General features: G+C 48.1%; 1 protein-coding gene across 6 annotated transcripts in view; it reads left to right on the top strand.

Moving 5' to 3' along the window:
- PRDM11 (PR/SET domain 11) overlaps positions 1-25,724 on the top strand; it is an 804,858-nt gene that overhangs the window by 205,681 nt on the left and 573,453 nt on the right. The window contains exon 2 of one of the 6 annotated variants that reach the window (XM_069623302.1): positions 17,044-17,120. The exons of the other annotated variants lie outside the window; for them this stretch is intronic. The gene's annotated coding sequence lies outside the window, so the exon portion shown is untranslated. The remainder of the gene's footprint in view (positions 1-17,043; positions 17,121-25,724) is intronic. 6 annotated transcript variants of the gene reach the window in all.

The following is a 25,724-nucleotide window of genomic DNA, read 5'->3' as shown; positions in this document are numbered from 1 at the left end:
GAGTCGCTTAGGATCTCCTGTGGTGGGCCTGCGAGGACAACATTTTGAAGGGAGAACCATTTTGGCAACCATGGCCCGAGTTAAAGGTAGTAATGGACGCCCCACTCACAGGGTGGGGAGCACATACCAACGACCTGACAATCGGCAGTAGCTGGTCTCCATCGGAGTCCAAACTACATATCAACCTGTTGGGGCTGAGGGCAATCAGACTAGTGCTAAAGGCCTTTCTGACCTCTGTATGGGGAAAGACCGTCCTGATAATGATGGACAACACAATGTGCATGTACTACCTCAACAAAAGAGGTGGTGTATGGTCACTACCACTGAACAGAGAGGCAATGCAGCTCTGATACTGGGCAATCCAAGAAGGAATCTCCCTATTGGCAGTTCACATAGCCGGAGTGGAGAATAAGGTGGCGGACGCTCTGAGCAGGCAGAGCACAGTCTCCCACGAGTGGGAACTTGCTCGGGAAGTCCTTCAAGAGATCTTCACCCTTTGGGGAACCCCCCCCAAGTGTATCTGTTTGCAACCTGTGTCAACCGGAAGTGCAAACGGTACTGGTCATGGGAATTTCCCCTAAGAGGAGCTCTAGGAGACAGGTTCATAGTGGACTGGGAGTTTCCACTCCTGTACGCGTTTCCTCCAGTCCTCGTATTCCTCAAGTCATCAGGAGGTTGAGGAGGGTCCGGAAATCCATTATCCTAATTACTCCGGATTGGGCCAGGAGGACGTGGTACCCAGACCTCACCCTCTGCCATTAAGGGTATACAGATTAGAAAAAGCCTTAGTCACCTTTCCCGGGATTACTGTCTGTGCTCCACTTGGTTCTCGCTGCCCCTTCCGGCTCCGTGGTGAGACCACCGCACCCATCCATGCCGGTCAAAGGCCTTGCCCCATGCAATGCCCCAGCAGAGTGATGACAATTATTTTGCACGAGCAGCAGGGTGCCTGGCCGACAAGTGAACCTAAGCCAACTTGCACACAGAGGGCATGCTGCCTGTCCATCTGCCTTGCCTCACACCACGGTATCGATTTGGTGCACTTGGTCCATCAAGGGGGCGCCACGGGTGAGAGTTCCCGCAGTAAATGTTGCCAATTTCCAGCACTGCCCATGCACCAACAAAAACTAAAAAAACACACACATGAAATATTACCCTCACTAGGGGAAGATCTGTATCAATCTGCTCCCAGGGAGGGCAAAAATTGCATGCCCCATCCCTTTTGGGTCCACTCACAGTGGGCGCGAGCCTGTTATTAGTTTATTTATAACAAAAACACTTTTTATATAATACAAACATATTTTTGTGTATTTAATTATGATTAGAGACGTATGTTCTTGTATATAAACCCTGAGCTTGTTCCTGCAGGGAATGGTTTGAGTGGGTTGAGATTGGATAAAACTGAAAGAGAGAGGTGAATGGGTTTCCCACAGGTGTTCTTTTTTTTCTAAATGGTACATAACTGAAATAATGTGTTTAGTCGTTATAGAATCTGTGGGTGTTACATTGTGCCATTAGAAAAGGTTGAAATCACTTTTGTGAGCTCTCAACTGACCCTAGTACATTAATACTTGCAGTGCTGTTACTGCAGAAACAGTAATAGGCTCTTTCAGCCAGTGAAAAGTATGGGTGAGTAGAGCAATCGGCAATTGGCAAGATGCTCATTGAAATGTAGTGGCTTCAGGTCCTTTCTGAAGTGTAGGAGTGGGGAGGCACTTGTATCAGTGTTGATAACTTTTTCCAGAGACTGGGTGCGTAGCAGAACATGTCTGTTTTATAGATTTGTTCAACCTTCCAGTTGTTTCTTTCCATTCTGGTGATGTTGTGGCATCTGGTTGTCTTTTGGGCTCCAGAGATGGTGAGTTTCTGGGCCAGGTAGAGTGGTGTTTTGGTTGTGACTCCTTTGCAGGGGATGTAGGCTGGGTTAAACATGAGGCATGTGTGAAGGGATCGGAGGATCAGATGGATGTAGTTACATATTGTTAGTCCTCAAAGGTGTTCTGATGGCTTTCAGAGCATCAAAGGTGGCGTTTAGTACTCTTCCAAGTAGGTCTTTGCCAACATTCAGTTGGGAGATGGGCAGATCTTAGATGACTCTTCTGAAACTCTGGCGGAGATGAAGGGCTTGACTTTACCCAGGAGTGCCAGATGTGGTACAAAGCAGTACTCTTATATTCGGTCCCCTTTCCTCCATACTTTTGGGACATGTCTACCTTCAGGGACAGGACTGTACCATGATGCAGAGCAGCAATGTTAACATAAAACAACGTAGGTGCCTGACCGCATGAATGACTCCAACCTAGCAGCCCTGCCCTCCAGCATTCTCTCTTGGCTCCACAACCAGTTCTTTTTTCTCTGTTCCACATATATGTGCTTTTGACCGACAATTACAATATTTATTTCTCATGTCACCCCTACTAGGAGATCTAGAGAATGTAATTGCTTGAATTTGTACTCTGAATATTGTTTATTTGGAATTTGCTACTTATGTACTATACCATGTATGTTTTCATGTCGAATATCCTATGTCTTTATAGTCATGTGTATTACAACACTTACTGCATACAAATTAAACAAGAACTGCAGTATTTTTTCAAAAATTTGTGTCAATTCAGATTCTATTGAAATCCAGAAGTGAGAAGTTCTAATCATCAGTTGGACTCCTATGACCTTGCTCAATTGTGTTGTTATATGAGTCTACTTACTTGGATAGAGCAAGGTATTAACCAGGTGCCCATTGTAATACTCGATTGCAGATACAGCAGGTGGAAACGTCTTCCATGCGACAAGGCTCAGGCTCTTGATCCAGTGATTCGTCCTCCCAACTGTCGTCCAAAGCCCCATTGTTTTCTCATCTTTCTCTTTTGACTAATTCCGTCTCGGAATACTCTGGCTCGTACTGGTAGGGCTATATTGCTGCCATTATGCGACATTAGTACTAGTATCTGTTTGCACGGGCTATGAGCAAAGAAGATAGCTGAACAGAGTAGAAATGAGCCACAGGATACACAAGAAAAGACAGTGAAATGATTGAAAAAGCAACTCTGATGTTGTTTGATGAGAAGCGGTCTGTTTATACCTATTGAGGTAAGAGCCATCCTACCATTTCCATGGAGACTCGTCATTAGCTGGTGCGCAGAGAACGTTGACACGAGACTTGCATTGGCGTTGTGAAATGGGCCGTACAAGTCTAATGATGTCAGCTTCAGGGGCAGGGGATATGATTTAGTGCCGCCAGGGCAGTTCACCTTAGGGCGATGCAGCAATGGATAATATTAGCACAAGATGGCTGCGCCCTGCTGCCTGATTTTGCATGTGTAAAAGTGAGGAAAACTATGGTAAGGTGCATAAGGCGCATAGGAAATGTTTGTACGATCGATCAACGTATGCTTAAAAACACATGCCCGAAAGCTCGGGACAATAATATTTTTGAGCGCACTACACACTATTCCTTTAAGTGAATACTCAGAACCAGATCCTAAAATCTTGATGGCCTGGTCAGCAGTTTTGAAAGAGGAGATGACTAAAAACCGATGGTCAAATATCTGTGGCAACATCATAAAGATATCCTTGAATATAGGTGAACGAGATTGTCAAGTAAAGATTCTTAATCGAGTATTTTGGACTCGGTCAGATTATTCAAACATGGACCAATAGACTCAGACATTAGATGGAGCTGTAGCATGGATCAAGGATCATTGGAGCACATGTTTCGGGGGTGTCCTAGGTTGAAAGACTTTTGGAATGGGATTGCTGGGGTGATGAACAGGGTGTTCTGAGAAGATCTGGAATATGATTTTGAGTCTCATCCTGGGAGAAACTAACATATATGAGGACTTGAGTACACATGAAATCACCTGGGCCTTGAGAGGGGCAGCGGTGGTGAAGAAATTGATTCTACGTGACTGGAAAGCAACACATTTTTTGAGTTGGCACAGCTGGTTGGAGGAAATGTATAAGGTATGCAGTATTGAACGTGTAATATTCTCAATGCAAAATAAGGTCTCACAGTTTCAAAAGATGTGGGGGGCGTTCTTGGACGTGGATATGACATAGAAACGTAATTTTGCAGAAGACTGCTGCTAAAGGTAAGTGATTTTTAAGTTTATTTTGTATATTGATGATATTGGACGATTTCTTATGTTTTGTGACTTTTGACTGACATGTTTTTTAGTCCATCCTGCATCTTAATTAAATATAATGAATATTGGTCGGGGGGAAGGGATGTGGTGGTTTTAATTTTTTTTTCTTTTTTTTTTTCTCATCCAATGCTGGTATATTTTTTATATTGTACATCTCTTTAGTGGTTTTGGCTTCATGAATGTTTTGTATTTCGAGGGGTGAGGTTTTCCTATTTGTTAATTGTTCTGTTTATTCTTGTTATGTGAAAATATTTTAATAAATTGGTTCCAAAACAGTAGAGGGCTGCAGAAAAGCAGTCCAAAGACTATTTGTCATCACCCCCACCCCAGTTGTAGTAGATATTCAAGCATATATAGTGTGAGGGTCAGATTTGGTTTTCAACAGTGGTTATCATTTTGGACATCCTGACAAAGACTGGTCCATTAGTTTGTTTTGTTGATAGAGGGAACCCCCTCATAGATGGCTAGTGAGGTATTTTTCCAACCTCCTTTTATGATTTCAATATATAACTAAATTTGCAAACAACCCTGTGTCGGTCTCCTTACTTCGATACCTCCCACAGGGCTAGTCTTTCCCCACTCTGGCATTTCTTGGTTCTGTTTTTGAGTTTCTCCCCACCCTGGGGTTTCTCCCAACTCTGGGGCTTTTTGCACTTTGTCTCCCCTCTTTGGGGCTTGTCAGTGTTTTCCTTTATTTTTCATTTATCTATTGCTTATACACAGGTAAAGTGCTTCAAAGCAATTCATGACGGGTCGCTAACAAGGAAATACCAGTAATCATTCTTAGGACTTGAAGATTCCGAATGATCTAAACAGAAAAAATAGCATACTTGGCCTGATGACATTTCTCCTAGTACAGTTCAGATCAAGCTCGGGAGCAGGGGATGGAAAATGATGGGGGGTGGGGGAGAACAGGACAGACGAACTAACTAGTCCTAGTACATGTAGATCATGCATACGTACAGACGGAGGTGCAGAGACAGGGGGAGTGTGGGGGATTCTCTCACTCTGGGGCTGCTTGGTGTTCACACCACTTCAGGGCTTTCCTCACTCTTTCCCCACTCTGGGGCTTCTCTTGTCTCTGACAGCTCTGGGACTGTTTTCACTCTTTCTCCCCACTATGGGGTTTCTTGTTCCTCTCCCCGACCAAAGTTTCACTCACTCTCTCCCAGCGCTCTGGGTTTTCTTGCTCTTCTCCCCACTCAGGCATCTTGCCTTCTCCCTCTTCGCTCTGGGACTTTTCTCTTTTTACCACTTCGGGGTTTCTCTGTCTCTTTCGATCATACTACCTACCTCCCGTTCTGTGTGAGTCACCACGTACCGGTTTGTGCTGAACAGTGCTTAACCGGAGGCTGTTGCAGTCCAGACAGATCTCCACGCTCCCTGTAGCCATGTAAGTGACTCCCCTGTTGAGGTCTGCATCGGCTGCTGGTTTCTCTTGCTGTCTAGCCTCCCTGTGTCAGGACCGGTGAGCAGGTTCTCCGCGGTCCCTTTCCTTTGCCCCCCAGTCCTCCATGCTCTCACTCCTCTGGCGATGTGGGCCACCTCCAGCCACTCTTTGGCGAGGCCCCTCTCCAGTTGGCATGTGCATACCACGGCCTCATCTTGCGTTCTCCTTTCCTGGCCACCAGACCTCATCGGTGTACTGCAGCATCTTTGAATTCTGCGGGCTTCAAGGATCCTTTGATTTGATTAGTCCATTCACTGGTTGCTCTTTCCTCTGTGGTTTCCCGTAAGCATTGAATAAGGTGTCCCATAAGGATTGAATAAGGTGCGGGTCAGAAGCCACAGTAACTATTGAAGGGGCCCGAAGATTATCAAAACCCTTAGGTCCTATATACCCCACAAAGGTGTTCATGTCTGGGGGAAAGGGGATGGTGGCTTAAATCCCTCTCTGGGTTTTTCCTGTCCTCTAAACGGGAGTCCCCTCCAAAGAGAATCCTGCTAATGCTCTCCTGTAGGGGGCTCCCCTCCCTAGTCCCAAAGGGGACGGCTCCACCTTGGGGAGAGGTGATGAATGCCTTGGATTTGTCCCAGTGTGTTCTGCTTAATCATATGCATAAGGTTGTTTTTCATATTATACATTACACTTTATGCATATTCTTTATAAGAGCTCTTCAGTTCTGCAGTACAGGTTTCTGCTTATTTGCATGTTATTCATATGTTTCTAATTGTTCAGAATACTACTGTTAGCAGTGTTCTGCTTACTCGCTTTGGCTTGACATTGGGCCTCATTACGGGTCCAGCGGTAACCCTGCCGGTGCTACTGTCTGGTTGTCGCCGGACACGTAAAAAATTCCAGGTGCCCGACTACCCGGTGCCTCCGGGCTATTCTAAGTCTGGTGGCCTGGAAGTCAGGTGCTGGCAATTTCGTTAGTCCCCATTCACATGGAGTCCGACGGGACTCCATGGGGATACGGGAGCACCGGCACCGTTGCTAACGGTGCTGGTGCTCCCGTGAAAACTCTGCGGGCGGTTGCCATCCCGCCCAGCAGGTCTGACCCTGCCGGGCGGGAGGGCACCCGCCCAAAGAGTTGTAGGGTGCCAGTCCGGAAACAACAGTGCCGGTGGCTTACTGGCACAGTTGTTTCTGGACCGGCACACTTATAATGAGGCCCATTGTATCTTATTTGTATGTTTCTGCTTGTTTGCGATATTAAACATCACAAGCATTGTGTGCATGTGAGAATCTCAAGTTTGGCCTTTGCAATTTTTTTATTTTTGGAAGCATGGATGTTATAATTAATATGTACCAAAAATATATGAAATGTAAGTGGCCACTTTTGAGAAATCTGGTTCTAAACCTCCCATTTTCTATGAGAGTTCCATTAAAACAAAGTGAAAAAATCCTCTTTTTTTCAATTTCTTATAGCTTTTAATTGAGTGCATGGATGCTTATTAATTTTAGCATGCTTAATCTGAGTGGTCAGGTTCAGCGGGCTGCCAAATTTGGTGAGGATCAATGGGATCATAAGTTATGGGAGAATGTATTTTTTTAACTTCAATATAGAACACAATTGTTTTGCGGGCAGGTTAAGCAGAGTCAAAGTAAAAGAACATGTGTGGAATTCAACACCAGTAGACACAGATTTTTGCAGTATGGGGACAACCAAAAGTGGGCCTGTTTTGGCACAGCAAAAGCATTAAAAATGACAAAAGCTTAGCATCTAGGTACTCAAGGTCTCTAGGAAATGTACTCTGGATGGCCTCCGAACTTTGGGAAAAACCATCAATAGAGGGGAAAAAAACCTAAGTCCAAAGTGGAGTTCTAAAGTAGCGTGGTAACGGCAGGAGTCCACTTGAAGGGAATTGGCAGCAAGAAACATCAACAGCAAATGGAAAAAAGGGCAAGAATCGAGCAAGATGGGTCGGGCGGGAGATCCAGGAAGGAAAGTCAGGAAAAGGGAAGCAGTGGGTATGGAGGCACAGGAAGACCAGGAACAGAAACAACGAAATGGGAGGAAGAAGCAACCAGCTGAAGATCAAGGATGAAGGTATGGAAACAAGTAATTACTAAGCGCTGAGCTAAGGAGCCAAGTTACTTTAGCGTTGGTGTTAGGGAGAATTCTCATACATGTGCTAATTCCCTTCACCTTAGAGACCCCCCCAGCAATTTTGCTGGAGTTTGAGGGCTTGATTTTTTTACCTGGAGAGAGTGTGAGCCTTTTTCCCCACTCTCTCATGTATTTTGATGTGCGTTTTACTCGTGTTCTTTGATTATGGAGTTTTAGACAACTCTATAGGCATCATCTTTTCATGTGTGTCAGGCAGCACCCTCGGTGCTGTGACACAGGGAAGCCTTTTTAGCCTCTCCCAAGGTTTAAACACCTTCTCTGGGATAAACTACTGTTTCCCAGAGAAAGTAAAGTGAAATTGACTTTACGAGTCTTTTCAAAATTCCTAGACCCAGCACACACTATCTTACAATAGAGTACTGGAGGGGTTACCTAGTATCCCCTATGTCTAGAAACTCATGTAACAGTCAAATGCTACTTTTTTCCTATCGAAATGGCTGGTGGCAGTGATTTTACAATGAACTACCATGATTTTTCCTGACGGCAAACACTGGTAGCTAAAAATCACGGGAGCCATGTTTTTCAAGATGGCGTCTGAGCCCTCTTTATTTAAACAGGTCCCGGTCTTCTTTTTTCACCATTTCTTTTTAGAAGGGTCCTTCTAGAGTTTGTCTCTGTCCGCCAAACCAGGTTTGGTCCCTTAGTTACTACACCTTTGGCGGGCTTCAGGACTGAAGACCGCCTCAGGCACCCGAGTGGCTGGGGTGGGCAGGAAGTGAGGGAGGTGCCCGAAACCCTCTGTGCTTAGTCGCCTAGGAGACCCACATGCACTCTGGCTTGATTGGCTGGCTGACTGTTTGGCAAGGACAGCCACCTTGCTGGGTGAGTGGCAGCTAGGCTGGAATGAATGGGAGAAAACTGTTTAAAAGGCGAGTATCATGGCTTGGAAGGCAGAGTCGACCACTGGAACGAAAGAACCGAAGACGAGCTGGAAGAGGACAGCTGCTGCAACTCCTGGATCGTTGGTTTGCCTGTTGAAGCCCTGCTGCTGGTCCGAATCCCCAAGTTCATCTTGACAGACAAGCCCTTGAAGGACGACTTCTCCCTTTGATTTGGTGGGACCAATCAACTTGTAAGCCACCTGGATACCATTCTCGGAGCTGGTTGTATTCTCCTCAGAGTGCTGCAGGAAACCGAATATCCAGGGAGAAGGACACCCGATTGTGTGCTTGACTACAGCTACCGGAATCGAAGATTTGCTTTTGCCAGCTTTTTGACCAGTCCCAGTGCAGTGCAGGAGTCCCCCGATGTCCTCCCTCTTGTCCCTATGACTGAGGCTCAGGAACAGCAAGATCTGCTGGAACTGCCAGCAACAGAAGTGTTCAGCTGCATCTTTTTCTTCAAAATAAGGTACTGTGAAAACCCGACCGAGAGAACTTGCCTCTAATTGCGAAAGTGTGTGAAATGTTGGCAACTTGCAAGCCTAGTCAGCTTGTGACCCGACATATGAATCTTTCTTCTATGAACTACTTCTGAGAAACGTGGCAAAGACTTTTCCGTTTAACTACCAGAAACGTTTTTACCTATACAAGACTCTAGTCCATTGACTTTGGTCTACCTATTGCATTGAATCAACTCCTCTGGTGAACTCAAACTATTTGCACTGTTTAAGAGTAACTGTAATATTCGGTTTATTAACTTATGCCTTTTTGCTCCTACTTCAAATGCTCTCAATGCCATTTTGCTCCTACTTCAAAGTAGTTTAAATGTCACAGAACCGGATAGTGTGAAGTACTGTAGTATATTTTTGTGTGATATTAATTGCCTCCTTTTAGTGAATGTTTTTTAACTGACTGTGTAATAAATTAATAAGTGTTTTACCAAGTAACCTTGAGTATAACTGTCTATCTGTCTATCTGAATACTTGTGATTGTAGACCTCTGTGTAACATCCTTACAGCTCCCATTCCCTCTTGAGATAATGGCTGCTCAGCTCGCTACCAAAAACTGTGTGGTACTGTGGTACCGACTTATACCAAAGGTTGGTTTTGCTTACACCTGTAATCATAGTAGTGTGTAGTGGTCCCAGAGTGTACTGCATACAAACTTTGCCTAACAGTTGAGATGCAAAGATCCTCTGCCGTCAGCCTCTAAATTAGTGTGCAGTTGCATTTCTTGCTTCTCCGTTGATGCAGCGTCCAGAGAGCGTGACGTGCCACCATATTGGAATGGGCTCGTACACTAGACCACAACCTGCAGAAGGCGCCATCTTGGAGGAGGTAAAGCATATTACACAGCAAGAAGAGAGCTTCCATCTAGCCCACAAGGACCATCGTGGACAATTTATGACGGATGCTCATTGCACTACTTTGCTCAAGAGAGCCGTGGTACTCCCACTTTCTGAACCTGTCTCTATGAAACCCCCTCAATCATGAAACATGCTATGACAACAACAACAGCAGCAAATAACATGCATAGCCCTCAGACAACTACATTGTCAGCTTGGCACCTGATGTAAAAGTTCAGTCATTTGCAATGTGTGGACGTATTGACAGAGGCATGAACACCAGACATGGCTACTTCAATAAAAGGAAGTAGTCATTTGATTTACCCAAAAACACATCAACTTCATTAACTGCTTGCCCAGAAACAGTGTTAACTGCCTGCTTCACTTACTTGACTAAGGTCTGCTATACAATTCACAAAGGGACATTTGGCAGCATATAAAAACGTCACAACACAAGGTACCAGTTGTCAAGGCTTTCATACAGAACCTAAAACGGTATACTCAAACTGCCGGTTTGGGATTTAAACACTGTTCTATGTAAACTAATGGGTTCGCCATATCGGTCAATCTGCAAACTTCCCTTTAAAGGAACTCTCATACAAGGTTTCTTTTCTGATTACAGTCACCTCAATCTTAAGAATAAGTGAACTGCAGCCATTTTCTATGTTGGAACCATTTGTCTCAAAGCACAAACACAAGGTGGTTTTAAGAGCTCCTTAAATTCTAATTTCAAAATACATTTAAAAATGTGGCATCAATCAATGAACTTGCTAGCTTTGTTTTCGAAACCCCATAAAACAGTGTTGAAAGAGCATTACAAGCACTTGACGTCTGTCGGGTAGCCCTGTATTACCTTAGTAGAACCAAATAATTAAGGAAAGCAGATTAGTTCTTTTTGTCTCAATAACAACAGGAAAAGTGGATGATCTGGTCACAAAGTCAACAACATGGATAATAGTGTGTATACAACTAAAAAGTAATTGCCCTCCTTAGGTCAATCAAACCGTCTAACTGCAAAGGGGATGCCTGCCCTGCACAGGCCATCAAGGATTGTGCAACCCCCCCTTGCACCTTTTATCACAGCCTTCATCAACGCCTCTTTCCAGTCTGGCCACGTCCCAGCTGGACTTAAGGAAGCGTGGGTCAGACCACTCCTTAAATAAACCGCCCTAGCCCCATCGGTCCCAGGGGACAAGGCAGCTTACCTGCAAGTGTAAAAGTTCCTGGAGGACAACCACCTCCTTGGGCTTCGGCAATCCGGCTTCCGGCCGCGACATGGTACCAAAACGCCTTCCTTGACCTCAAAAATCAGATAGACGATCTTAGAGAGGTAGGCAAACCGGCACTACTTCTCCTTCTGGACTTATCTGCTGCCTTTGACCTTGTTGCCACCATCTCGCCACCGCAGCCAATTTCTCCCCCAGGGCCTGTAAATGGATAACCTCCTTTCTGCAGGAAAGAGTAATGAAGGTTTTTTCCGACACAGCCTCTGCCAATCCCAGCCTCATCCAATGCGGCGTCCCACAAGGGTCCTGCATTGCCCCCACCCTCAACAATCTCTTCACGAGGCCCCTCTTCAAAATCCTGGACGACCTGGGCATCTCATATACCAACTATGCTGATGACACTCAGGTGCTCATCCCCCTCTTGGTGTGATTACATGTCTGACCTTAACACCCTTAACTCTATATATGCCACAATCCAATCCTGGATGGCAGAAAACTGTTTATGCCTCAATACTGAGAAAACCGAACTTCTGCTTATTGGATCCCCGTCCACCTTGGGCAGGCTGGACAAGCAATACAGCTCCTTCACCGTTGACAACATTCCCATCTTAGTCTCTCAAACAGTCAAAACCCTCAGTGTCTACCTGGATCCGAACCTGACTATGGACAGGCAGGTCAATGCCATAGCATCCTCCTCAGCCTACCACTCTAAATTGCTCAATGCTGTGAGGCCCTATCTCTCCCAACAGAACTATCTCACTATCGCCAGGGCAATAATTGCCTCAAGGCTTGATTACTGCAATGCCTTACTCAAAGGAATATCAGGAAACAACCTTGCTAAACTACATTTGGTTCAAAACAATGCCCTTAAGGCCGCCACCAGCATCTCACGCAGGGACCATATCTCTGGTCTCAGAAGACAAGTCCACTGGCTCCCAGTCAAGGAAAGAATCATCTTCAAAACCCTTGCCCTGACGCACAAGTGCCTCCATGACATGGCCCCACCTTACCTTGTCCAAAGGATCTCCAAACCCTGCATCATCATGCCCGCCAGAACAGCATATGCTAACATGATTACTGTTCCCAAAACTAGCAAAGCATGTGCTGGAGGCACCAGCTTCCCCACCATGGCAGCCACCCATTGGAACGCCCTACCACCATACCTTAGGAAAATTGAATCCCATGGTGCCTTTCGTAAGGCCATCAAAACCAAGCTCTTCGTGTAAACCTGCAGGCCCCACGTGCACATCTTAAATGATCTGTATGTTATCTTCGCTGATTTATGTACCGACTTGTATGTAACCTGTATTTCTAAAACCACTTGTTGGGCGGCTTTGTGTAACCCTTAAATAAGCCTTCTTACGCTCCGTTTTAAAGCGCCTCGATGCCCTTGGGCTGCAGTGTGCTCTACAAATGTAAAAAATAAATAAAATTATTATTATTTGGTTTTTATAATGCGCAACACACCCATAGGCCTCAGTGCACCGATGTTACACACTAAGGAAACAAATGTGTTCCTTTTGTCCCTAAAGCACACTCTACACAGAGAATAGGAACAATGCTCGCTTTCTTTGCTAATGTTCCACAAAAGGCAATTTGTAAAGCAGCAACAAGGACCTCTGTGCACTTTTACAGAACACTATTGAGTAGGCACTGTGAGAAACCTGAAGGTGTCTCACTCACTAGTCCCCAGGGATCTGTCATCCAGGTGGCCAGGACACGGCCATCGCTATTGGATCCAGTTCCTGGGGGTGGACCAGTGTGGGAGGATCACCTGGATGAGGGGTCCTTGGTCCTTGGGGAGTGAAAGGGGGACACCGAAGGGTGAGACACAGTATCCCCTTTCTTATGACACTTTTTCCCCCATTCTTCCAAGTAAGATACTTAGAAACTCTACCCCCTCCCCCTTTTCCAACACAAACACTTTCTCACACCGTGAGCGACAACAGACTGCGTTTACCTGATGACAGATTGTGTAGATCTTGGCGGAGGAAGGACACCTGAGAGGACAGCCCTCCGATCTTCAGTTCTAGAAACGTCCTTGAGTCGCCAATCGCCTTCATGATGTCGGCGAGTGAAATTGGGGAGTCTTGAGTTTGTTCCCTGGGTTCTTCACCATCCGGGGTTGCGTCGCAAGTCGGGGAGGGGCTCCCACCGTGAACAGGTCCATTTTGCTCTGCAGGGCCTGTCTTTTTACCTTATCTTTGGGCCAATATGTATGCCTAGATATGTGAAGTCCCGAATGGAGACGTGATAGGGGCAAGTCTCGGGGATCGCGGCGTCGCCTGCCTGAATCGGGAAGTACACAGTCTTTTGGTTTGTTCACCTTTAGGCTGGCGAAATTTTGGTATTCCCTAAGAGTATGGGACACTGTTGGGCAGGAGGTCGTAGATTTGGTAAGGTATATGAGGAGTTTGTCTGCATGTAGTGAGTCGATCCTCACTTCCCCCTGGCCAGGTAAATCTAGACCAGTTTTTATCTGTTCGGAGTTTAATTGCTAGTGGCTCGATAGCTAATAAGAATAGAAGGGGGGAGAAAGGGCAGCCCTGCCTAGTTCCACGGCCCATTGGAAACAATCTGGAAGACCTGCCGATCACTCTCACAGTTGCTTCTGGGGATGCATAGAGAAGTTTAACCCAGGAGATGAAGCCCTGCCCGAAGTTCATCCGACCCATGATATCCCAAAGGGCCTCCAACCCGACCAAGTCGAATGCTTTTTCGAAATCGACTGCTAGCAGGGCTAGTGGGCACGGTATCTCCGGGGCCCTGTCGAGAGCAAGTTGGACTCTGCGTAGGTTCATGCGGGTGGACTTGTTGGGCATAAACCCACACTGGTCTGGGTGTACGAGGGACTCAATCACCCCAAGCAGTCTATTAGCAAGTACTCGTGCAAGGATTTTTGCCTCTCCGTTGATCAGCGAGATGGGCCGATAGGAGGCACAATCTTCTGGGGCCTTCCCGGGTTTAGGAATGACCACTATGCAAGTTCTTCTGAGGTCAAGGGGGAGTACGCCCTGTTCTTTGCTCCGAAGAAACATGCAGTGCATGTGCCCTGTTAATGCGTTGCCGAGGCGTTTCCAGGTCTCCACTGGGAAACCGTTAGGCCCCAGGGTCTTTTTGGTTTGAAGCTGTGTTAACGCATCCTGCACTTTGTTTTATGTGATCTCAGTATCTAGGAGCTCTGCCTGCTGTGTGGAGAGTATTAGGACCTCTATCTGGTCAAGAAAGTTGAGTGAGCGGGTGTGGGAATCACTACGGTTGGGGAATAAAGTTTTTCATAGTAGGTGGCAAAGGCCTCCACTATGTCAGAGTCTGCTGACAATAGCTCCCCATCAGGTGATTGGATGGTCCGCACATGCCCCTTAGTTTGTTTGTGTCTCTCCAGCCAGGCCAAGGTCTTGCTTGCCTTATCCCCTCTCTTGTAGATTTGGCTCCGGACCAGCCAATAAGCGGTCCGGGCGTTGTCAAGGGCTATGTTGCTGACAAGGCATAAAATAAGCGGTATCGCATCGCAATTTGCGATACAATACCGATGTTTTGCTGTATATTTAATGAATCATGTCGCACAAACTGTGATATGATTCATTAAATATACAGCAAAACAAAAGATTGTGCCTAAACTCTGCCTCTACTCTGCCTGAGTGAGGCTGTGCACAGCGTACACTGCAGGCGAGGCAGAAGCCCCGGGGCTGGGCTCATAACATTGTATCAATGTTATGAGCCCAGCCCGGATGACACTGGCTCTGGCGTTTTCTGAGGTAAGGAGTGCTTAGGAGAGGTTTGGGTGGGGGAGCCGGGCCCGTTTTGCATTAATGTTTTGTGCTCGTAGAAGTCTTTAAATATTCTTTCATTTAATGAAAGAATATTTAAAGCCTTATACGAGCCGGCTGTATTATTACTGCGGGTGCTGGTTTTAGAAAGTGGTTCATTATTTCTCCCGCCCGTTCGGGCTGGAGAAATGTTATTGCCTGCCACTCTCTAACACCCAGCACTAGCCGAAATAATGCAGCCTGCTCTCAGGTCTTCTGCGAGCAGGCTACGTTATTACTGAGGGTGCTAGTGTTAGAAAGTGGTTGACAATAATATTTCTCCCGCCCGAAGGACGGGAGAAATATTATTGTCAGCCACTTGCTAACACCAGCACCCTCAGTAATAACGCAACCTGCTCGCAAAAGGCTTTAAAAATTCATTAATTTCATGAAAGAATATTTAAAGCCTTCTGCGAGCAGGCTGCATTATTACTGAGGATCAGTGGTCGAAGTGGGCGGGAGCGGTGCTCCTCTATTATTTTAATTGAGTTTTACCATTCCTAATCTTTCATTTTAAAAAGAAACCGTTCTGGAACGGGTTTGTTTTAAAATAAGAGTGTAGGAAGAGTTGAAACTTGCACTTTCAGTGCACTGCACTGGATGTTCCCTTAAACAGCAGGCACATGTTTTTTTGGCTTTTTATTGTGCATGGGATGGGGGGCAGCGATGGGGTCTTTGGGGAGCGGTGCAGGCCAGTAGGGAACATAGTTCCACTACTTCTTTTCGTAGACTTCGACCACTGCTGAGAGTGCTGATTTTACCAAGTGGCTGCCAACATTATTTATCCCGCCCGGGCTGGAGAAATTTTGCCAGCCACTCTCGAACACCCAGCAACAGGCCCGCTGAAGATGTGTGCCCCCCCCCCCGGACCTCCCACTGCTGAGGGTGGAAAGTGGTGCAGGGTCAGACTGGGCCATACAATAAGTGACTCGGGCACCAACTAAAAAGTGCTCTACAGTTGCAAATGTTAATTAATTCCTTTTGTGACGCTGTCTGAATAACCCAAGGGGAAGGTTTCTGATGTGCAAATTGTACATTTTAGAGAATATTTATTCAGCAACACTGTTCAAAACTATAATAGTCCAGTTGAGTAACTCTTCAAACTGGCCCACATTGGCAAAAAAGGTGGGCCACTAATTTGACCCAAAAAACAGGCCCACACAGCTTGCAGAAGGCCTTTCAAAAGGTCTTCTGTGAGCAGGATGCGTTATTACTGCGGGTGCTGGTGTTAGCAAGTGGCTGAGAATAATATTTCTCCTGCCCATTTGGGCGGGAGATATATTATTGCCACTGCTGAGGGTTGAAAGTGGCGCAGGGTCAGACTGGGACATACAGTAATTGTCTCGGGCACCAACGAAAAAGTGCTCAACAGTTGCAAATGGGAATTCATTCCTTTTGTGACGCTGTTTGAATAACCCAAGGGGGAGGTTTCTGATCCAGTGCAATACAAATTGTACATTTTAGAGAATATGTATTCAGCAACACTGGTCAAAGCTATTAGCCACAATATAGTCCAGTAACTCATCAAACTGGCCCACATTGGAAAAAATAGGTGGCCCACTTTGACCCAAAAAATGGGCCCACACAAGCATTTTGCGTTTTTGGTTAAGCCATGGGCCTATTGCCTTATAGGCCAGTCCGAGCCTGCAATGGTGCATGGAGGTTAGCTGCCGAATTTATCATGATGTAGGCAGCCAGAGCCAGTAGGAAGCTTTACACTGGCCATAACTTTAATGTGAGCACTGCAAAGCACATATTAAAAGCCCCAGAACGAAAATTGTGACTTTTATTGCTGTGCTTTGTGGACTGGAAAGATGGGGGCATTTGCTGGACCCCCCTCCTCCCAGAGGCTCGAGTCCTCTTTGGTTTCAAAAGGCCCCAACGCTGTTCCAGATTGCTGGGCTGGGTATACTGTTAGCAAGTGGCTGCGCTAGCATTTTCGGGTGGGAGAAATATAATTTTCACTCCATAGCGGGTGCTGAGGGGCCGTGTTGATTCTCGAGTCCCCCCCCAGAGTGAGTGTGCATTGTTGTGGGTAATGAGTTGCTTTTTGCCTATTTTGTAGGAATTGGTCTGAAGTGTAAAGGAAGATTAGGCAGAGAGGCCCAACCCACTGTGACCTGATAACAATGGGCCTGAGAGGTAAGCAAAGCCTAGCCCAACTTTTTATTCTAAAAATATCTTTTTCATTGTAGACTATTCAAAGGTCTTCTGCAAGCAGGATGTGTTATTGGTGCAGGTGGCCACGCTGTATTCAGGTGTTGCGAATACTCCCCCCAAAGGTGGTTGCTTCGAGTGATGTGTGTTCTTTGCAGATAAACAATCATTTTGTAGTTCTTGAAACAAAACAAATATGTGTACTACTAATTAGAACTTGGAAGGTATGTGGCAAGTTGCTTAAATTGCTGGCAAATTCTGGCTTCACTGCTTAACCAAACTGTGTGATCCTGGGCAAATCATTTGACCCAATCCAGCCACACCAGTGTGCTGGCAAGAACAGAAATGTGCATTATTTATCCTTCGGCAGTGTTTGTGGCCTGATCGGCATTACATTGCACAGTTTGCTGCTAACTTGCCACTCAATACTTCCCACAATGCCATGTAGTCACAAAAATGTGGTGCCTGTGTGCCATAGGTTTAGAGAAGAGATTTCCGACCTCTTGGGCACCCTGATGATTTTTCTATTGGCTTTTAGGTGTTTGATGGCACTTCCTCTTTAGATTATTTATTTTGATCTTTTAAATCATCTCACTTTTTGCTGACTTGCAATTAGCCAGACCATAAATGGATGAGGAAATGTAACTTGCTGGGCCCATTTGTCTCGCAGATGCATGAGACTTTACGGCACTAGTAACTAGTGGGTGCTGTGCCATGGCCTCACTGACCTGGGCAGACCAAGAGGCTGGCAACTGGACATTTGGTTTTGCAGAATAAGATAACTAATGTCCCCAATGTGTGTCAACCTCCTTGAAGCTGCTGTCTTCATCTTGGGGAGTTACTTGTGACTGTTATATGACAGAACACTAGCTAAATTAAACTTGATAATAAAATAAAAATGACACACTCACAATTGCATCTGTATTCATGTCTTGTTGACAATTTGATGGACACTGCACTATGCACCACTGACTGCTGCATGACCCAGCTGCACAGAGCCTTGAACTGAAAAAAAACGTCAGAGCTTTTTAAAAATCAGATCTATTTATGTGGTCCATTCATGCAGTGAACCTTTACATTTTAGAGGTACATAGAAATGCTGTATTCTTGCTAATTGTTTGTCTTGGGGTAAAACTAACTTTGGGTGACATTTAAAATAGGAGTACAAAATTGCTAATAAAATACGTTTATTTGTTAATCAAAAATATTTTAATTAGCAAATTCTGCTAATCAATTTTTGAAAACTAATTTATGCCTTGTGCTGAGGTCCTCTTGTGCCATTATCAAGGCCTCCTGTGAGACCCTGGATCCCTGCACAAGGAATTGTTCCTCACTCTCGGACACCCTTCTTTCAGCGTCCACAATCTTTTGGGTGTGCTGCTTACGGTGGGCCGACACCAGGGAGATGTCTTCCCCGCGGAGGACTGTTTTGTACACCTCCCACATTGTAATCGGGCAGTCCACGGAGCCTTTGTTTATTTCAAAGTATTCCTCTGTCTTTTTCTCTAGTCCCTCTGCAATCTCGTGCAACCCCAGGTATTAGGTAGTCAGACACCAGGTGGTGTCTGGTCGGTGGCGTGCGCTTTTCAGGGTTACAAGCAGGGGGGGAGTGATCGGAGATACCACAGGCAAAAAATTCAGCTGATATGAGCCTGTGGGGCATGTTGCGGGATGCAGGCATAGTCGATTCTCGAGAGTGTTTTTTTTTTTTAAACGTATTTTATTGATTTTGGTGGGAAAAAAAAACATGCAATACAACGAGAAATCAAACGGTGGTTCAAACAAGGGAGGGGACGGTGCAAGGGGGACAGGGGAGGGGGAGGGAACAAACAAATCAACAACAGTCTTCATGTTGCAGCGAACTTACAGTGGACGGATGGGTTAGGGCCTGCGACCCAGAGTTTCAGGAAGCAGGAGGGGTCGCATACAAGGGCTGTCCTTCCAGTGCTGGCATCAGGGGATAGTGCCAGTGTGATGCTACGAGATTTCAGGGGGGTTTGTGGTCGGCGCTGAAGCGTATGTCTCTGAGGAGGGCCTTCCATGATTCCAGGGTGCCGCACTCGGTTTCGCCGCTTGACGTGATTCCTTCTTGCCAGGCCCTGGTTTCAGCTACTGTCCATCTCTCGAGTTCTTTGAGCCATCGTTCATGCCTGGGGCCCGACGGCGTCTTCCAGGCCATTGCAATTGTTCTCTTAGCCAGGATGCATGCGATGTCCATTAGTCTGACAGCATGCTTGGACTTGCTAGGTCTGGGGTAATTCCCCAGGAGGCACTCGCCGGGGGTCCATTCGTACCTCGTCATTCCGGCGTCCATGCAAGTCTGTTTGGCTTTGGACCATAGTGTCATCGCCTTAGTGCAAGTCCAGAACATGTGGATCATGTCCGCTTTATCATTCCCACACCATGGGCATGCAGGGGAGGATGTCTTATTGAAGGAGGCGACCCTATGTGGGGTCATGTATGTCCTATACAGGACGTTCAGTTGAATCTGGCCGAATCTGGTATTCCTGGACACTTTTGCTGGGAAATATTAGCGCTCTCTCCCATTCTTTATCCGTGATCGGGGTCTCAAGGTCCGCTTCCCATTTCGCCCTCAGATCTTCGCCTTTAGGGTTAGGTTTGTCGCATAGTCTGCTGTAGAGCCTGGAGACTGGTCTCCAGCCATCCGAGAGGTCATGCATTTCTTGAAGTAGAGGGTCAGGGGAGGGTTCCTCCGGCCAGCCGGTCCATTGTTTCTTGGCAGTCTGTTTAAGGCGGTGGTACCAGAGGAACTGGCCCGGGGGTATTCCTTCGGCGGCCTTAAGAGATTCAAAGTCCCTGAATTCCCCTTCCTCGTACATGTCGCCCCATGTGTATATGCCGGCTTCTTCCCACCTCCTTGCTGTGGAGAGGTCTGCATCCGTTCGGCAGGTTTCTGCTAAGATGGGGTTATCCGGAGAGTATGGGTGTTGTACTCGCCTGATGTAGCAGGACCTGGCCCATATCTTCCTTCCCAGGTCAATCACTTGTGAGGTGACCAGGGATTGCCGTGTGGGGTGCCACAGGGTTTCCTTGGGGATCACATTGTTCGAGGATTGCCTCAGTAGTTCCGTCTCAGCCGAAGGTTCGTCCGAAAGCCATTTCGTTATGTGACTCAGCTGGGCAGCCAGATAGTATAACTGGAGATCCGGTAGCTTTATTCCACCCTCTTTGTGTGGCAGGGAGAGAACAGATAGCGACAGTTTGTGCCTGTGGGGGCCCCAAAGGAAGTCCTGATGATAGCCTCCAGCTTCTTGAAGAAGGGCGGTCGAACGTAATGGCAAATGTTCACGAAGAAATATAGGAATCGGGGGAGTACGATCATCTTGACTATCGCTGCCCTGCCCACCATGGCCAATGGGAGCTTGGACCAGAATTTTATAGAGCGTCGAAGACTCATGATGGCGACCTCAGTGTTGTGTTCGTGCGTGAGTAGCGGGTTATGGCTTACGTTGATCCCCAGATAACGGAACTTGACCAGTTGCCAACCTATTCCTATCACTGGGAGATTGCTTTCTGGAATGTTGCGTAGGCCCGCCAGGGGGAAGGCGGAGGACTTGCTCCTGCTGAATCGGATCCCCGAGTACTTCGCGTAATTATCTAGTACCTCCAGTGCTGTCGGTGCGTTAACTTCGGGAGTGCTTAGGTAAAGGAGGACGTCGTCTGCGTATAGAGATATTATGTGGTGTACAGTGCCCACCTTGATACCAGCGTCGAAAAGCTGCTGCCTGAAGTATAGTGCAATCGGCTCCAGGCCCAGTATGTACAGCATGGGCGATAGCGGACACCCCTGTCTCGTTCCCCTTTGTATTTCCCAGGCTGCTGATACCATTCTTCCCGTTTTCACTCTCGCCATTGGGGAATTATAGAGGACCTCGATCCACCTGATGAAGCCCCCTCCGAAGCCAAATCTTCGCAGGACCTCCCTGATCCATTCCCAGTATATGGAGTCGAAGGCCTTGATAGCATCGAGCGACAACACCGCCAGGTCCTCGTCCCTCTCGTGTGTTTCAGCCATTACATGCTGTAGCCTCCTGAGGTTAGCAGTGGTGTTGCGCCCAGGTACAAATCCGTTCTGGTCTTCATGGACGATGGATCCCACCACTCTGGCCAGCTTGCGAGCCAATATGGATGTGAGGATCTTGGCATCGTAGTTTAGCATGGCCAGAGGGCGATAGGACTCAGTCGGTGGGCGATTTGTGTGGCTTGAGCATAGGGACGATTATGGTTTCTTTCATGGTGTTGGGGAGAATCCCGTTCGTGTATGCCTCCTGGTAGACCTCGTGGAGAACTGGGGTGAGGATGGACTCATACGTCTTGTAAAACTCAGGTGGGAGGCCATCGCTGCCAGGGGCTTTGTTGTTAGAGAGGGACCTGATCGCCCCTTGTACGTCCTCAAGAGTGATCTCCATCTCCAGTTCCTCTCTCTGCTCGAGTGAGATGCGGGGAAGTTCTATCTCCTCAAGTGTGTCTATAATGTCTTCAGTAGGAATTTGCGTCTTGTGGGCATACAGTTCGGTGTAGAATTTGGCAAAGGCTTCATTGATCCCCAGCTGGGTCGTGTGGGATGTCCCATCGGTGTCCCGTATCTCCACTGGGAGGTGTTTGGGGTGTTCCCGCTTGCAGAGCCAGGCCAGTAATCTCCCTGGTTTGTCCGATTCTTTGTGGGATTGGGTGGTATGCGTGGTGAAATCGAATTTCTCCAGTCTTTCCCATGCTTGTTGACATTCTGCACGGGCTTCCTTCAATTTATTCTCGGCCTCTGTGGAGTTGTCGTGAGCAGACTCTAGTCGGGAGATCTCAGCTTCTTGTGCTTCGAGCGTTCTCTGCAATTGCCTGCGAGTACCGCCGGCTCTCGATATGATTTCACCTCTGGTCACCACTTCATAGCTTCCCATAATGTGCCCCAGGAGGATACCGACCCCATGTTGATTTCCAGGTAATCTTCCAATTTTTCGGCAAGGTCTTCCCTGAACTCGAGATCTTCAAGTGCTGCAGTCGGCATCCTCCACATGGGGATCGGGGGTCTGGGGCCCCTCAACTGCCATAGCATGGTCAGTGGGGAGTGGTCGGAGATCGTTCGCCCCAGGTACTCTGTAGCTGCAGCACGTGGGGCGAGCTCCTTGTTGATAAACAGGTAGTCAATTCTTGTATGGACTCCGTGTGGGGCTGAGTAGTGGGAGTAAATCCTGTCGGCCGGATGGTGTTCCCTCCAGATGTCCACTAGATTGAGCTGCTCCAGAGTTTCCCTCAGGGCACGGGATGCAAGGTTGCTCGGGTGTGGGGGGGGCAGCGATCTGTCCGCGCTTGCGTCAGCAACACAATTGAAGTCCCCTCCCCATATGAAGGTGCGGTCCTGGTGCAGAATCAGCTTTGTAATCATTGTGGCGAGGTACGCCGGTATTCCGTGATGTGGGAAGTAGGAGTTGACCAAGCAGACTGGGGTCTGTTCCATTGTGCCCCAAATCACTACGTATCTCCCTTCCTTATCTTGTTCACTCCCCTCCATCTGGAAGGGCACGTCCGGGCTTATCCATATTAGCACCCCTCTAGCGTATTTGGAGTAGGGGGACCCTCTCACAGTCCCAGCCCATCGGTCTGCAATCTTGGACATGGCCTCCGTCGTGAGGTGAGTCTCTTGAAGGAGTGCAATCGAAACTTTCTTCCTTTTGAGATAGGATTGTATACGATTGCGTCTGAGGTATGAGCCCATACCCCTCACATTCCATGTCATCACAGTGAACTGTGCCGCCATCGGGTCTGAGTTTCGGATTTGATGCGGGACTCGGTCTCCGGAGTCCGGCTCTGCTTAAGTCCTCCGTAGGTGGGCTGCGGGGGGAATATCACTGAATTCCGGTCGTCGGGGTCACGTCCTGGACCCATCTCGGTCTTTGTTGGCGAAGGAAGCATGAAGACTGTACAACTAATAAAACTAATAAAACTCAAACTGGTGCGCCCAGCGACTACAACATTGTCGCGGTGCTCAGGCGCTCTCGAGCCGTCGGAGCCCATCCGGGAGTCGGGCGCGAGCTGGGTCAGGCAGGTGCCCAGACCGGGTGAATTCTACGCTGGGGGTGGGGCGAGGGCCTGGCGGCGGAGCCGAGCGAGGCCGTTTCCAAGTGAAAAACTGAAGTTGGATTACCTTCTGTGTTCCAGCGTCATGTACGATAGTTCTTACTATTACTCGGGGGTCGCTTGTGGGATCAGGGGGGGTTAGGCCTCATTCCGTGAGTTGTCCTTGCCATCCGCCAGGTTATTATCCTCTAGCCACATGTTGGCTGCCTCTGGATTATCGAGGAATACCACTCTCTCTTTGTAGAGGCGACCCTGAGGCGTGACGGATATAGCAATCTATATTTTAGGTTCAGTTGTCGGAGCCTAGCTTTTATCGGGACAAATGAATTCCGCTCTCTCTGAACCTTCTGCGTATAGTCCGGATAGATGGAGATTTTGGAGTCCCCTCTTTCGATGGGGCCCCCCTCCCTGGATCGCCGTAAGATAGTTTCTCTGTCCTGAAAGTTCAGTATCTTAGCGATTATAGGTCTGGGGTGCGATCCAGGGGGAGGGCGCCTCTGGAGGGATCTGTGGGCCCTCTCGACTGAGAATCCCTGGGTCAGTTTGCCGGCTCCTATTTCTTGCAGCAGAAGGGTTTCGACGAAGGATGTGGTATTTGCCCCCTCGTTCCCCTCTGGGACGCCCAGGATCCTGATGTTGCTCCGTCTGGCCTGACCTTCGGCCTCCTCCGCCCTTTCCTCCAGGAAGGCAACTTTCCTCTTCAGGAGGGCAACTTCTGACTTCATGGCTGTGGTGGCCGTGGATGTTTCCTCCGTCGACTGTTCGACGGTCGTGACCCTCTCCGCTAAGTTGCGAGCGTCTTGGCGGATCAGTTGAATATCAACTTTGAATTTGTCGATCTTAGAGTCTATATGCGTTTTTAGTGAGGCTATGGCATCAAGTATCTGAGAGTGGTTATCGGCGGCCACCCCTTCGCTCGTCCGGGCGACTTCAGAGGAGCCGGCCCTGGCTTGAGTGGGGGTCTTCACCTTGGTGGAAACAAAGGAGTCCATGGTGGCGGCTCTGGTCTTATTCTTGGCGGCCATCTTGAGGTGATGATTGTGGATGTCCTAGGCCTCAAAGGATAGATCGCTTGCGGGGTTGCTAGTGAGGCCCTCTTCTTAGCCGAATTTCGGGCCGTGAGCTGTGTTTTGCCCCTGTGTCTGGTTGTGCGGCCCACAGAGGCGGGTATCAGAAGAGTAAGGGTAGGCGGGAGGCCCCTTTCGCGGGTGAAGCGGGATCTCGCGCACCTTATCTTGTGGGGCTGGATCGGTAGAGTGACCCGAGCCAGGCCAGTCCTCTGTCAGACGGGCGGCACCCGGGGGAGTCGTTTTCCTTTCTCGTGCTTCCGCTTCTCCCCACCAGGCCTGGAAGTCCGTTGGGGGAGGGATACCCCTCGTAGGCTCCGCTATGCGATGCGAGGCGCCATCTTGGATCCGATCAGAGCGGGAGGGGGGGAGAGCCGTTTTAGGGCCGCAGCTGCGTCTGGGGGGTCCAATTCGGCGGGCCCAATGGTTATTCAGATGCAGAACCGCTTCCCCCAACCGCACATTCCTCTGCAAGGGCTGGGGCCGCACATGAGCCGGAGAGAAAGGATCAGGAAATGGCGTCTCGGCCGGAGCTCGGCAGATCGGCTACCGCTCGCCATCGGCGCCAAGCCACGCCCCTTCTCGAGAGTGTTTTATGTGCATTGGAATAAAACGAGAACCCGGTGTCCGTGACATGTAGTGTTCTCCAAGTGTCGGACAATCCCAAAGTTTTGGCGAGTGTGTAGAGTGGTCGGGGTACGCCGAGTCCCGGGTTCCCTGTGTGATCTATCAGCTGCAACCTCCATGACTTCATTAAAATCCCCCCCAGGGCCCACAGGTCTGCTTGTTCCTCTAGAAATATGCCCTCTAGTTCACCAAGGAGTTCCTTCGTGAGTGTGGGGGGAGCATAAGCCATAATGAGGCCCCATCGTTCTCCCCATATGTCACAGAGTACCACTACGAATCGGCCGCAGGGGTCGGTGCGCACTTTCCTGACCTGCAGCGGCACTCGTTTGTGGATGAGTATTATTGTGCCCCTAGCACCTCTTGAGAACCCAGCTTGGTATGTGTACGGGTAGTTGGACCTTTTAAAAAAGCCACTGCGGTTCTGATCAGATGGGCTTCTGTGAGGAGGGCTATATCTGGTGAGTATCGGTTGAGTTATTGGATCAGTCCACATTTAACACAGGAACCAAGGCCATTGACGTTCCAGGTCAACAGGGACAGTTTATCAGCGTGCGTCCTTAGCGTGTGCAGCATTTAGGAATATCAAAGAGGATCATATGTCTTAGTGGCATCCCCTCCCTGCCCCTGTCCCGGTGCCCCCTGCATATTGGTTCCGCCACTGTCAAGTGGGTATGTGATATATGCTCTGAGTGTCCAGATGTACCATTTCCGGGGGTCTGCTTGGAGGCTGTCATGTAACTGCGTAATTTAAACCGGGGCATTTTGGGTGCCCCAGTGCCAGCGGGTCTGCGCTTGTTGCACC

Source organism: Ambystoma mexicanum, chromosome 11 (assembly GCF_040938575.1).
Source record: "Ambystoma mexicanum isolate Mex_15411 chromosome 11, UKY_AmexF1_1, whole genome shotgun sequence".
NCBI lineage: Eukaryota > Metazoa > Chordata > Amphibia > Caudata > Ambystomatidae > Ambystoma > Ambystoma mexicanum.
The sequence above is the reverse complement of the archived record's forward strand: the minus strand, read 5'-3'. Positions and strand labels throughout refer to the sequence as shown.